This window comes from Passer montanus, unplaced genomic scaffold (assembly GCF_014805655.1).
Source record: "Passer montanus isolate IOZ18808 unplaced genomic scaffold, ASM1480565v1 scaffold19, whole genome shotgun sequence".
Taxonomy (NCBI): Eukaryota; Metazoa; Chordata; class Aves; order Passeriformes; family Passeridae; genus Passer; species Passer montanus.
Window position 1 is genome coordinate 5,625,801 of NW_024366480.1, and position 15,555 is coordinate 5,641,355.

At 41.2% G+C, this 15,555-nt stretch overlaps 1 long non-coding RNA gene across 1 annotated transcript; it reads left to right on the forward strand.

The window, feature by feature from the left end:
* The first annotated feature begins 4,104 nt into the window (after window positions 1–4,104).
* Window positions 4,105–6,745, forward strand: LOC120500849. The gene is made up of 3 exons (XR_005627190.1): window positions 4,105–4,335; window positions 5,663–5,770; window positions 5,906–6,745. It is a non-coding gene; the product is annotated as an uncharacterized LOC120500849 (long non-coding RNA).
* Window positions 6,746–15,555: the final 8,810 nt, after the last annotated feature.

The window sequence follows — 15,555 nt, forward strand, 5'->3', positions numbered from 1 at the left end:
TTGGCTCCAGACCCCCCAAATGCAACAGAAATCAATAGGACTTTTTGTGCCTATTGGGACTCTTTTAGGAACTGAATGCATTCATGAATTGTTAAGGATGAGACATGAAACACAAGATTTCTGGATGCTAAACAGTAACCATAAAAAAATTTTCCCCATATTGATTTCCTTAGTGTCAGTAATATATTTTATAGTGTTAATAATATTAAGTCAGATGGTATAAATATTCACTGAATGACCTGAAACTCTATGTCAAGAGAGAGGAAGAACTAGTTCAATTTTCTGTAAATGGAGACGTAATTCTGTATGGATAGGCTGTGGGTGGTTTCAGAATTATCTAATAGGATGGTTGTGGGGTCTGCAATTGGAAGGACCAGAGTCAGTGACTTTGCTGAGAAGCCTGCATTTCACAGACTTTTTGTGAAGTCATGAAGCAGTCACTGAAGCCATATGTAAGTACAATAAACATTCCTGTGGAACTTAGTTCTCAGTTTAGAAGAAAATAATAACAACAATAATAATGCCACACTTCAGAACACAGAGCATTTCTGTGTACCTCGCTTTTCTGCTTAGAGGGTGATTCCCAAAACAAGAATCCAATTAAAAATTGTTGTACACACACACACACACACACACACACACATTCTTTTCTACCCCTTTTCCCTCTCATGTCTCCACTGCTCCAACGTGTCTTAAGGATGGTGACTGCATTCTGCTGTTGGTGAGGGATATTTCAGGACCTGGAGTGTCTCTGAAGGAATATAATGTTCATGTTTATGGTTTCTTCTTCCTCTCTCCAAGATCCACCCAGGTCATCCTTTGCTAACATGCTCTTTAAGCATGTGTAAGCTTTGTGCTTACACGGTGCCCTGATGTCCCAGTATGGTGCTCTAAGGATGTGCTGCCTGTGTTAGTGGAAACAGAGCAAAATCAAAAGCAATTGCAGAAACAGACGTGATTTTTTTCCCTGGTAAGTCATGTGTGACCAACAGTATGCTTATCAATTGTCTGTAGGTAAACGCCTCTATAACCTAGATGGAGCAAATAGCTTGGAAAATCACCTTAAGTACCACAGCCTACAAAGTCCTGAGGCACCAGGTCTTCCATTTACAGAATCACAGATTGAGTAAGGTTGGAAGATACCACAGGGAGTCATCTGGTCCAACCTCCCCTTCTTTTCTATCCCTTTTCCCTCTCCTGCCTCCACTGCTCCAACGTGTCTTAAGGCTGGTGACTGCATTCTGCTGTTGGTGGGGGATATTTCAGCACCTGGAGTGCCTCTGAAGGAATATAATGTTCATGTTTATGGTTTCTTCTTCCTCTCTCCAAGATCCACCCAGGTCATCCTTTGCTAACATGCTCTTTAAGCATGTGTAAGCTTTGTGCTTACACGGTGCCCTGATGTCCCAGTATGGTGCTCTAAGGATGTGCTGCCTGTGTTAGTGGAAACAGAGCAAAATCAAAAGCAATTGCAGAAACAGACGTGATTTTTTTCCCTGGTAAGTCATGTGTGACCAACAGTATGCTTATCAATTGTCTGTAGGTAAACGCCTCTATAACCTAGATGGAGCAAATAGCTTGGAAAATCACCTTAAGTACCACAGCCTACAAAGTCCTGAGGCACCAGGTCTTCCATTTACAGAATCACAGATTGAGTAAGGTTGGAAGATACCACAGGGAGTCATCTGGTCCAACCTCCCTGCTCAGTCAGGATTGACCTAGAATGCATTACACAGGATTGTATCCAGGTGATTCTTTCTTATATTTTGTTACTTTTATTTAATTTATTTTTATATATTTATATTTATATGTGTTTGCTCCCATTCTTTCCTCCCATGTTCATAAACCATTATTTCATGCTTTGCTGTCAGCCATGAAAACAGAAATGCTATAAAACAAACTAGAGAAAGACTAGGAAAATGTTCCTCCAAAATATAGCTCTGAGCAGCCTAAAGCCATGATTTATCTTGCACACATTTGTTTTATGTAAATGTGCCTGGCTTAAAGGAATTACTTTTATCAGCCTCACCCAGGGCTGTGAGAGCACCGTGGTGATGACAGGACAGACAGTGGCACACAGGAGGTAACTGGCAGGGCTATCAACACTTCTGCATGGTGGTGGCAAGGTTTCTGAATAGCATGGAGTTTCATGCTGTAGGCTGGGGACAGCCTCTTGTATACCAGGTATTACGCTTTTACATAACAAAAATAAAGGAATGTCGTAGCTGAATACATGATATCCTGGTTTTAACAGGAAGGAAAACCACAGCTATGTTGTGCAGCTGAACATGTTCTGCAGCCAGACCAAAAATGTGAAGGTTGCCTGAGCCAGCTATTGTGTTTTAAAGCAAAGGGACAAAGATTCACAAACCCCACCACAATGTGTGAAAGCTTGTCTTCCTACAGGGTCGAAAGAAATACAACACTTCCATAACTGGTGTTTCTCCATAGGCTATGAGAAACATCTGAAACCAAGTTCTTGTCACTGGAATGTTTCCCATACCCCACCTTTGACTCATCCGAGACAGATCTGTATCTCTCACCACCAGAAGTCATAACTAGCAGCAGAGGCATTTTTTAAGTTCCTCTCATTGTCTTATTTGTCAAACATAACCATTAAGGGATCATTAGCAGATAAGTGCTACTCAAAATCATGTTCTGATGCCACTAGAAGGGCTTACTGCAATTTTTAACCTATACCCTTGTAATTTTATGTTTACCTGAGGAAATATGCCATACAGCCCTTATTCCATTCCCTTTAAACTTAAAGCTAAGTTTTTTCTTACAAGTTAAAGGGAGGAAAATAAACCCAGAAGAGGCCTTAAAAACACCTGAGCAAAAATCTGAGACAGGGACTGACAGAGAGAACTCACATGAAAAATCTGCAAATTTCCTTGGTAATTATTTTGGTAGTGGGACAAGATGAGTTCGGTTATTATTTACACAGTCCTCATGTGATCCTTTGGAATGCTAACAGGTCATCTTTGCCCACTTTGTATGGAGTTTGACACTGGGTTTGTTCAACCCCTTGTTCCGCAAGGCAAAGCATATAAATCTGATTGGGATTTCAGATCGAGTTAGGCTGAGCTCTGTCACACTGCCAATAAAATCTACATTATGCCCAGGAGTAGATCTCATTAGTTCTTTGATCCAGTAACCATGTAGTTGTGTGAATCTGGGGCTGGCAGATGGTGGTGTTGAGAATACACGGGCACAGAGTAAGGGAGTTGGCAGGGAGGAGCCACCTTCCCTGGAAGCAGCTTGGACTCTGGCTGCAGAGCTGCCCTCTAAGGGTGGGTCTGTTCAGGGATTTCAGTGCTGCTCCTGGGACCTGGCTTCAGGCAACATGCTGGAGCAGCTTGCACGGCCCTCCTGAGGAACAGAGCAGAGTCTTGGCGCAGATGTACCCTTAGTCTCTGCTGACTGCCCCTGTTAACATTGGAACCCCATTCTGCAAGTGCCCACAGCAGCACACACAGCTGCCCTCACTCATAAAGGGCAGGCAGGTTTTAAGCAATAAAGCTGCATTGTCATCTGATGATTTAGCTAAAACTGCTTGCTACCAAGTCTTACCTGGATTCTCTGTATACATTGGCAGGAGTCACAAACTAAGAAGGATTTTCAGAATACACTACCCATACATGTCCTCATTTTGGTGTATAAGAATCAAATATTCACTGGCCAGAGAGAAGAACCAGACCATGGCACTCCTGCACAACTGTTAAGATCCAGGCTTTAGGCACTCCTTCCACAAATCCTGCAGCACTTTCTGCCTCTGCACTTATTTAATTGTTCCCATTCACATCTTCATCCTTGCTACACACACAATTTCTTGTTCAGTGCTTTGTAATAACACATGCTGACACATCTGTAGGTCCTACTGCCTAGGGTTAAGTGCAGAGAGAAGATGGTCTTCAGCTGTATGGTTGTGTGCTCTGGTTTCATCCATCTTTCTGGAGCTGAGCTGTTCAAGTCGGATATCTCAGGGTGGGTAGGAGGCTGGCAGGAAAGCTCTGAGCAGCAGAGATGAAAAGCAGTACTGTCAATGTAGGATGTGGGCTTTTTCCACTGAGAACTGCTGCACTGATGCTGTGCATGAATTTATGCACAACATTCTCCTAAAAGAGTGGATTTGGTTATGGGTTTGAAGGTGAGCCATTCTGGCCACTGGGATATGTAAGAAATGGTATGGAACTCTGCTGTCCCAGGCAATTTTATCTTCCTGGCAGAGGGATCTCTTCAAGTTCAACTGGGAAGTGAGCTTTGCTTCTCCCCATGTGAAGTGGCTGGTGTGATTAAAGAGTCACTTATTGCTCCTACTGAACAACCTCACTGGTATGTGGCTCATTTATGTCACCATGTTGTGCCTCACACAAAAAAGGCATGAGTATAAGGACTTTAGTAATCTCTGTTTAAAATTCAGTCATAGTATCTGACCTGACATTTCTATAATTTCATACTACATCTTTTTCTGTATTATTATTATTATTATTATTAATTTATTTCTCATACATCACCAATAAATTGTTTTATAATTTATTATTAATATTATATATTGCTTATGACATATATTAACCAATTATTTAATAATATTACTTCAATATATTATGTATTTTTTCTTATATCCTTTTCTATATCTTGTCCTTACATGATTCATTGATTGTAACATATTCAAGTGCTCTGAAAGTGAAATCCATACGGAATTTAGAAACCCATCAACATGATCGATTGATATTGGTGATATTTGCTCTGACTGACTGTAGTGTCTTCTCTGCTTGTAGTTGAAGAGGGGGGAAGACAGTCTTTACATGCTCAGGCAGCATGTCAAAGGCATACCATGAATTTCACCCACTCTCAGAAAAGACCTGAAAAAGATACAGAAAGCTTTGTCATGGCATCACAGAGAATGCAATTTGAGATACTTTGGTGATTCAGAAGATATTTTTGGATCACTCCTAATCAGCTGCTCCTAAAACCTGCAGTCACTGTGCATCCTGCAGCTGAGTCATTGCAGCTTCTTCTGTGCAGGAAACTTCTACTTTCTGAAGGGGCACAACACTATTGCAGCCTTACCCTAATCCTCAGGTTTTGCAATGCCCAGTGGCTCATACATATTCCAGGTAAAAAGGCCTCCAACCTTTTGTCCTTGCTTCAGTAATTTTAGACATTCCTGAATGTACAGCTTCAAGAACACAAATTCTTTATGACAGGAATAGTCAGAATTTGGGGAGTTTTCTTGGCAGCAGTACAGAACATGTATCTACGGAAGAACTTGTGGAGTGAGATGCAAAACAACAGAAAAACTGGAATTAGTTTCCTTGTTGATGCTTCCAGATATGTTAAGATAGCATTGAAGAAAAAGTAAAGGAAGCACAGGCATCAGAAAGTTATAACTTTATTAAAACCATTTGTTACAAACCTGGAAAATGGTATTCAGATTGTAACTTGAGATGAAGTAACTTCTAATACCCTTAGAACATCCAAGCATCTTTGGCTCTGCTCTGCGAAGATGAAATCCCATAGCCATCCTATTTGTCTTGAGAGGGAGATGACAACAGTACAAGAGAGGGAGGAAAAGCACAGAGAGGGAGAAAAAAGGAATTATGATTCTGAAGAAGCATCTGACTTTTTTTCCCTCTTTCTCTCTTTTTTTCCTGGGCAGAAGTGCTTACCTGCAACTAGAGGGCAAAAGAGGTGCTTTTGTGGGACTGGATTCTGCAGTCATATTCTTTGGATGGGAATGACTGGTTTACATTTCTTTCCCTAAAAGGTAAACTAGAAAGAAGCCACTCTGTGTATCTTTTTTTCCAGTGCCTCAGTGGAAGGAGGCTTTGTGTCAAGTCCTTGCACTATTTAAGGTGATTAAAAGTAATTTTTCTTTTTCTTCCCCATAACATGCCTTCAGCACAGGGCGACTTGGGCAGGGGCTGAAGAGTGAAGGAAAAGGAGCATGTTGTGGTGCCCTGACCGCTACAGCCACGGCAGTAAGAGGCAGCATCACACCTCTTTGGTCATGGTTTCGTACGATGTGTTGTCAGCACGTGTGAGACACTCAATGCACCCCTAAAAGGAAGCCTCTGACATGACTTTGGTCATCTGGTGAATGTTACCCTTATTTTATTCTTGACTGACTGAAAGGATTTTCATGCACCATCCCAGGTGCTGGGGGCCTGCTGCCTGGGAAGCAGTTTTGCAGAGAAAACCTCACTAGTGTGGGCAGGAGGTTGATATGAACCAGCACGGCAGCAAGGAAGGCAGTGTACCCCAGGCTGTATTAGGCCAAGTATTGACAGCAGGTAGAGCCAGGGGATCCTTCCTCTCTGATCAGCACTGGTGAGGCCCATCTGGAAACCCCTGCTGAGCTTCCCAGTACAAGAGAGACAAGGACATAATGGAACAAGCCCAGTGAAGGTTCATGAAGTTGATGAAAGAGCAGGACCCTCTGTGATGCAAGGAGAGGCTGAAGAGAAATGGCTCAGAAAGACCTTATCAGTGTTTGTAGATATCTGATGGGAAGTGGGTGTAAAGAAGAGGATTCAGACTTACAATCACAGGACCAAAGAATCACTTTGGTTGAAAAAGACCTCTGAGATCATTGAGTCCAACCTACTTCCCAGTCCAGCCTCTTCTTGAAGCTCAACTCTTCTCTGTGGTGCCCATTGTGGGGACAAGAGGCAATGGGGGTACCTAGAAATGGGAGATTCCACTCCCACATAAGGAAAATAATATGTTTACTGTTCGGTTGGTCAAACAGTGGAGCAGATTACTCAAAGAGGTGGTGGACTGACAATACTTGGAGATACTCAAATCCTGACTGGACATGGTCCCAAAAACCTGCTGTAGCCAAATGTGCTCTGAATATGAGGCTGGACTAGGTGGTTTCCAGAGATGTCTGTCAGCTTCAAGTACTCTTTGATTCTGTGATTTTTTTAAAGACTTGATTTTAAAAGATCTTGCTTTCACATTATCATTGCTGGGAAGCATTAAGCTTTTGTGGATGTCTCAGTGATGCATCACTAGTAATCAGCATAATTCTGTTAGCTTGACTTTGAATTATCTGTATTCAGAGTAGGTAATGTGGAGTATGTGTTTGTTACCCCTATCTTGCTGATGAGCAGTTTTATCTTCATTCTTGTCTAGAAATGTTTTGGGGCTTTAACAATTAGCATTGAGTCTATAAATAAACACTGAACAACATCACTTGCTATTTTAATGTTTTCTGTTATGGAGTCTGGTGGCAAAATCATTCAAATTTTTTCAACTTTTAAGGAAATATTCAGAACAGTCCATAGCAGGCAGAGTTCACTGGCCAGCAAAACCATGCTTGCATTGTCAGAGCAGCAGAAAACCAGCCAAGCATTACTTGTCTCTAGTTTTCAAATGTCTGATTTCCTTAGCACAGTGTTACAAAGACCAGTATTTTGTGAGGGACAGAATAGCCTCTTGTTCACCTGTCCTTGAGTCATTGCAGAAAATACAAGCAGGTCAACGGTAACAGTCAGACAGGAGAAAGCTCTCAGCTGTCAACTACAACTCACATAAAATAATCATTGAAACAGCTATTGCCTAGAGTGTTTACAATGTAATGGTTTTCTAAACCTAGTTGACACATAAGATTACTCTGACTTTAAACTCCAGTTAAAGTTTGGATAATCAGTGATTCAGACTCATTTGAGACAGACCCAAGACAAGGAAAGCATGTGCAATGAAGCTCTTAAAGACTGTAGAGCTGATGTGAAAAATGGATCAATAGACCCTCATGGCAGCTCTTAAAAAGCTCAAAAAGCAAGAGCTGACAGAGCTTGTGCTTTGTTTTGCAAACATGAAGTCCACCAAGTATCAGAGTTAGGATGTGTCTAAATGGGTAGACAGCTAGATGGGTAAAAAACTGATTGTGCAGTGAGGATGGACTGGTGGTTAATGGGATATGATCCATATGATCTGGATGCTGCAGGAATAGAGTTCAGGGGTCTGTCCTAGGACCTGTCGACTTAAACATCTTTACTGATGACTTGGTGGAATTTGCTCTCAGCAAGTTTGCATTCAACACCCAACTGGGGGGCAGGAATCAGACAACATGCTCGAGGGTTCTGTGCCAAAAGCACAAATCCAACAAAGACAAATGCAAAGTCTTGTATCTGGGAAGGAACAGTAGAATCATAGGAGGATAATTCAGGTTGGATAGGACCTCAGCCAGACTTTAGTCCAGCCTCCTGCTGGAGAGGAGACTTGAGGGGCTGTGGACATGATTGTACAGGTGATGTGACCTGGTGGAGCTGGCTGGGATGGGAGGGTCCTCAGTTTGATGAGGGTTCTGTGCCAAAAGCACACATTCAACAAAGACAAATGCAAATTCTTGTATCTGGGAAGAAACAGTAGAATCATAGTAGGATAATTCAGGCTGGATGGGACCTCAACCAGACTTTAGTCCAGCCTCCTGCTGGAGAGGAGACTTGAGGGGCTGTGGACATGATTGTACAGGTGATGTGACCTGGTGGAGCTGGGCTTCATGGGAGGGTCCTCAGTTTGATATGGTACATGTTGGAGAAAGCATGCACCATTTCTGAGATTCAAGTTTTGAAGTGCAAACTGTAGTGAAATTTAAACATACAAGATAACTGCAAATGTATGTTCATTAGGATTTATTACATATAATAGTTTGCTACAGGAATACCTCCTGGTTTTAGTGTGGAACAGGAACATTTTAAACACTGTAGAACAGAAGGGGTTTAGTGGTGGTGTTTTTAAGGGAGAGGGCATGCCAGTCTTAGTCTATATAATCTGTCAGCACTATTCCACACCAACTCTCATTATTAAGTGGAGAAGCTCTTTGGAAAGGTATTTCCAGAGCATTTCTGCAGAAGTGGGCAGCTACCTGGCATAAGGCACAGACCGTGACAGGTGTGGGGCTGGGAACTCAGGGTGGTGGCAGGCTGTCTGCAGGGATGTGGCTGCTGCCAGCCCAAACTCAGGCTGGCTTTTCAGCAGGATCAGCCAAGACTGAAGGCTGGCAGTAGAGGTGGCAGAAGGGGCAGCCCTGGGATCCGAAAAGGAGAAATTGGGATATGGAAAGGACTTGGGGTGAGAGCAGGGAGTTTCAGGGTGTGGAGCTAGAGGATGGCCAGGAAGTGAGCTTGGCAGGTATCTGCAATTCCAGAGCCCTGTGGAAATGTTTAAAACAGTGTTTGTAAACAGTGTAAGGTCCTCTCTGTGTCAGTAAGTTTATGGGGATCAAGGAGCACCGTGGGGTCCTCCAGCAGCCATGTACAGCTCTGGATGTGGCTCACCACCAGTGGGCAGGTATCACTCTCCTGAATTCCATTATACCACTGGAATCCAGATCTGTCCTGTATTCTCCATGGACCCTAAGAGTGCAAATTGTCTGTACTGTAACATGGGAACTCGCTGATGTTCATGGACTTGCACTGACTTCAACACTTTTGTCTTGGAATCCACACCCCTCTTTCTTTTGGTAGCTCATGGATGCCTGTGCCATGCTGCCCTACCAGTTATATTTGTGCTGGTGAAGGATCACTCAGTTATTTCCCCTCTGACAGCTGGTAAGTGGCCCTCAGCATCACTGCCTGTGTGCTGCAGTATTGCTGGCTCAGGGCAGAGCCTCAGCCACCTGTCCAGGCTGTATCTTCAGTGGATCCTTCAAATCCAAGACAGACGGCATTATGTATAGTTGATATGGCCTAAATTCCCTGTCACAATACAAGTTGAGAGTAGTATCCATGTTGGTTTCAAGGACAGCGGGACAGCTTGAAAAATTCCCAAAACATAAACATTTCCAGAGACAGCTGTAAATGATTTATGAGTCATTCTCCACCCATATTGACAACTAGCATATGAATAATAAAGAATAAACTTAAATAATTCTGTACAATTACTGCTTCCTCAGATGGTCATATTATATTACTTTAAAATGTCGTCTATTCTGTTTAACTCTGCTCTGCTTAAGTTAACACAAATGACTGCTATTGTCACCAGTTGGCTAAACTAATGCAATGCTTGGAAAATACATTTCCTGAGCTAATGGCACAAACAAATAGCCACAAAAGAGTGAGCCATTTACACATTTCTCCTTTGGGATACGAAGTTCATCATAATTACCACAAACACAAAAGATGCTGTACTGGAGTTTTAATTAAAAACAAAAACAAAATAAAATACACACAATCATTCTGAGTTTGGGAAACAGAAATAAGTTCCATTCTTCTTTGCCACATGGGCTAATTGCCGGTTTTAATATGCTGCATTTGTGTCACCAAAGCCATTTATCCTAACCTGTTTTAAGTAGAGAACTTTAATTTTGAGGGAAAAACATCCACAGGACACTTACATGGTCTTTCAAGTATTGCTTTGTAGTTAAAAGGGAGAAAAATATATAAACTGAGCATTTTATGTCATAATTTCATTCACTTCATAAATAAAATCACAATATTCTGCAAAAAATACAACTTCACAGTCATACAGAAAATACTATTTAACCCTGGGTTGTGCACAGAACACGTCCTGGCCAGCTGCATGGGCCTGGACAGAGTTTTTAAATCAGTTTAGTGTACTTCAAGAACATTTTTCTCAATCACATTGGAGTGAAGGATCAGCAGCAAGCTCTGTGGTACATTCTGAGTAACCCTGATTTTGGATAGGAAGTGCAATGAACTCTTGCCACTGGATGCCCCAGGAAGACCCTCAAGTGGGTCTGCCCCCTCAAATGTACCTTATGGCACTTTCAGTGATGTGTATCCCACTGGGTATGGTCAGCTGAAGAAGTGTTTTGCTCTTCTTATTCCTTACAAGTTATACACAAGTGAAAACAAGACATTTTAGTTAGGCTGTAAAAGAGCCTTATGTTCCTTCTGACACACACCTTCACACAGGCATACCCTGCCACTCTAAAACAGAAAAGCAACCTATTAAATACAAAGACATATGAGAAAGGGCCATCAAAGAATAGCCTTAGAGGCTGGGTAAGTATTTTATTGACAGAAGTAAACTTCAAATATGCATAGAGCTGTTACACAGCTTTACATATGTGTGGGGCAAAATCCTTTAAATGATCCTTGGGAAGCCAGCTCCACACTCCCACCACCAGCCCAGCTGTTGATAGTCAAGGCAGTTGAGAGTTTTTTTATATTATAGGAAAAAGGAGGTATGTATCCTGGACAGGGGAAAAAAAAGCTAAAAAGAAAAAAACAAAACAAAACCCAGACCAACTCAACAACAACAACAACAAAAAAAAAAAATCAACATAAAAAAAACTCCCAAACAAATAATGAGAAAATCCCCAGACAAACTGATTCCCAGCTGTGGGGCTGGGAGAGCTTCCAGTCCTGTTTAAGGAGGGAACTGTGCAGGGGATTGGCTATGATATGAGAGTGAACCAAGACTAGCAGCCAAGATTAAAGCTCTCCTTCCTCCTCTGTCCCCAGAAAGTTCTTAAAACTATCTAATTTAGTTTTATCTCTCCCCTGCCACCTTCCCCACAAATATCTCCTCTCGCACCGTGTGGGAGGAGCGCAGGAGAGCGTTGGGTTGGTCCTGGGGAGCTGCAGGGAGCTGTGTGGGCTCAGTGCTGCAGCAGTGCTGCTAACAGGGCTGGTGGCTGGACGTGGAGAGGGCAGGCTCTGTGACAAAGCTGGAGCACTGGGTGCTCCATGATGCATGTCACAGCTCTGGCCCTGTAGCAGGGTGTCAGGAAATCTGTTCACCATGGCAGGTCTGGCCTGGATAATTTCATATGAGCGCTGGAGACAAGCCCATTTTCAGCCAGTTTCCAATGTATCTGGGCTGAAGAGTACAGCCACCAGCTCTGCATTGCAATTTTGTGATCACTAGCCAATTTATGGTGACATTTCCAGCTGAAGACATGAACTGCCACTACTGTGTTATTACTGAAGTAGCCAAATCTGCACATTTTTTCCTTCACCTTTGACTGAAATGTTTGGAAGTGGTGACACAGAACTACAGAACTACAGAACTACAGAACTACAGAACTACACCCAGACTTCTGTGAAGCTCTAAAACATTTCTACTTTAATCTCTGGACAAGGGCACAGCCAGACCAAGAAGGTGCCTGGGTTGGCTGTGGGGCCAAAGGTCTGGTGAAGTCAGTAACAAAAATCTGAAAAGGGTTTTTTTTTTTGCTTCATCTTGATATGGATTATAAACTATACTGAAAGGAAGTTTAAATGTTTTAGAAAGGGAGAAGGATATGAGAGGACATGAGATGCTCCAGGATTTGAATAAAATGCCTGGTGTAGAACACGGGGTTTGCTTCCCAGGGAGAAAGATAAAAGCCCAAAGAACAGTTAGGAGTGGGGAAACATGGAGGCATGGAAAGGTGCATTATATTTTTTGTCTGCATTGTGGTTTGTTTGGGTTGCATGAAGAAAGGAATCATTACTGTACTGGAAATGTTAACATAGTTTGTGTGGCTATGAGACATCATGTGTCTAAATCAAAACCTAGATGTTCTGCTTGAATAGAGGACTGGAGCTGTAGGAAAAGGTCCAAGGTGGGGGGTTTTGGCAAAGAAGAAGGCAAAACAATTGACTACCACCTACATAAATTCCACTAATGTGGATTAGGTCTTTCCCTTCTAGGGACACTGGAGCAGTGGCACTTAGGAAAAAAAATTCCAATTAAAAAATGAAACAAGCTAATTGTATTTTAATGAATATTTAGCAAACTACAGGAAGTGTAGGCTTCAGACATAACAGACTTCAGTAGTTAGTCATTATACTAGAGCAAGATTAAACTCCTCATGGCACTGGTGTTCTGAATAAATGGTAGCAAATCAGATTGACTAAAGATGTGAGAAGGACTTTTTTCTTTCCAGTAACTAAGATATAAATCTTGTTATGAAACTTAAGCAAAACAAGGATGAAATTTACTTACTGTTACTGAAAAGACTTGGTTGCACTTCCTTTTACAGTCATTTCATCTCATTCATATTTAAATAATCTCTATGGAAAAGATATAGATATAAAGAGCTTTCAGTATAATGTTGATGAAGAGGGAAGATCATTGAGAACTGGTAAATCAAGAAATAGGGAAAGTAATTACAGTGTATTGAGCATCTTCCTTTATTCTCATCCAATTGAGTAAAACATTTGCAGCATGCAAAAAGCAAAGAAAATACAATAATTATGTCATAGCACTGAAAAGTATGAAAGAGGCCATTTGCCAGCTAGGAGCAAGATTTTCAGCAAGAATTATTGATTTTAATTGTCCTATGGTAGAGCTTTTAAAATATAGTATAAGCTCTATTTTAGATTTTGAGCACATCCCAGGCTAACTCTCTTTGCAAACTCTCTTCTATACTGCCTCAGGTTCCCAGAGGGGAGGGAGGAACCAGCCTCAGGCTCACTCCCTGTCCTGCTGGCAGGAGGTTTGGCTGGTGTCTAAACAATCCTTAACAGTGTCATGGCTATTATTGAGCTCTTTCAGCACAGTGTAATTCATCCCATTAGCAATTACAGTTCAACACAAAAGTGTCCTCAAGACAGCTACCTCTGCTATAAATCTTTTAGTTAAAATCAGTTTTTAGCTGTGTTTGCCTGGTGTTGGAGTATGATCTGTGTTGTTTGAGTGCTTGTAGAAATCTCAGGCTCTGACTGAATAAATTGAGCTTCCTAAAAACCTCCTTACCCCCCTGTTTTCTGTCAAATGTCCTATAATGCCCTATTACTTGAGAAATCTTTCATGCTGCAACCTGTTTCCCCCCATTCTTTCCCATATTTACAGAAAATGTTTTAATTCCAAATTGGCTTGTCCCATCCTGAACACAATCTCTGCCTGATTGCAGGAGAGGAAATGGCTCATGAGCTATTTTCTTCCTAACAAAGTAAAAATGTTGACAAATGCTAATTGAAGTTTTGATTACTGAAGAAAGGATGATATATGGGAAGCCTCAATGTTGTTTTTCATAAAAATGCAGAAGGAAGTACATCTGCAAGAACAGAAATTCCTTTTCTTATAAATCATATACTTTACCATTTAATGTTGGGTTTTATATTTTGCTTCATTAGATGTATGCTGTTTATCTGTAACAACTTAAATAATTAATTGTTGTAATCACTGTATGAGACTTACTTCAAACTTATAATAAATCAGTTTAAGAGTGTATAACCACAGGAAATTTCTTTCATTTTCCACACTTTGCAGACAGCTAGCAGTATTTATATCATCAATAAGAAAATGCTTTTCTTTTACTTTTGCACTACACTAAATTTCTTTTAAGCTGTCATACAGCTAATCCTCTGATCTTATTAGTAAATATCGGGGTCAAAAAATTCCTGTATAGGTCAGAAGAAAAGCAGAATCCCACCTTTCAGTTTTTCACACTGGGAGCTCACTTTTTACTAGAGTTATATTATTATTTATAAATAAACATTTACTTCTCCATATTTGAGTTATCCTTCTCCTGACCAGAACTGTCATGAGCTGAAATTTCCAGGCTGTGTGACATCTCTCTTTGCTTGCTTCCATAAGGAATAATATATTTTAAACTGACAGGAAGTAGATTTAGTTTGGATATGAGGAAGAAAATCTTCCCTATGAGCATGGTGAGGCCCAGGTTGCCCAGAGAGGTTGTGGATGATCCTCCTTGGAAGTGTTCAAGGCCAGGCTGGATGGGGCTCTGAGCAGCCTGGTCTAGTGGGAGGTGTCCCTGCCCATGGCAGGGCAGGTGGAACTAAATGGTCTTTAAGGTCTCTTTTAACCCAAAGCAATAATTATCCTGGGAGATATCACATCCTGTACAGTTGCAGGGCAGATGGGATTCTGTAAATTAGTATGTCATGAAAGTGTAACTATTTCCATAAATCTGCAAACTCATATGTATTGAGGTTTGTTTTACAATGCTCTGTGGGTTTCATTCTGTGTTTTCCCCTTTGTTTTACCACTTCTTCTTTCTCATAAGAGAGAATATATGACACTGATTTTAGTGTCATATATTCATTGTGCACAAGAACTAACTTCATTGCATCAACCACTTCCTCCCTCGTAATTTCTTTTTAATATGAAGAAGCCATTCTTTAGCACAACCATGTGAAAGGCAGAAAACAGAAGACAGAAATTTCAAAAGCACAAGGAAAGGCTTTGGAAAGAACTGTGCAAGCATTGCCTTGTAGAGCTCAGTCTGCCATATTTCTTCTTCTTTTGTTTTGTTTTGTTGGTTTTTTTTGTCAGAAGGCACTTTCTTATTAGTCACTAACAATACCCAAGCATCCAAGCAAGACTGGAAAATAATACTTTACAGCACGTTTCAAGCAGGTTAGCAGTTATAAATGCCTTCAAAGTAACTGAGGGGTAAAAATGGAAATGCCAGACCTATTTTATAGCAACATTGCCAGATGCTTTGATAGATCCATTATAAATTCAACTTACATTATTCTAAGCTAAGATTGCTATCTAGTTGCTGTTCCTTGGATATATTATTTCTTTTCTTATCTCACTGACTCTTTTCATAGCATACGGTAAGAAATTTATTAGTAATGTATCAGATTCCTGGTAAGATATGGTCCAACAAACGCTGTTCGATAT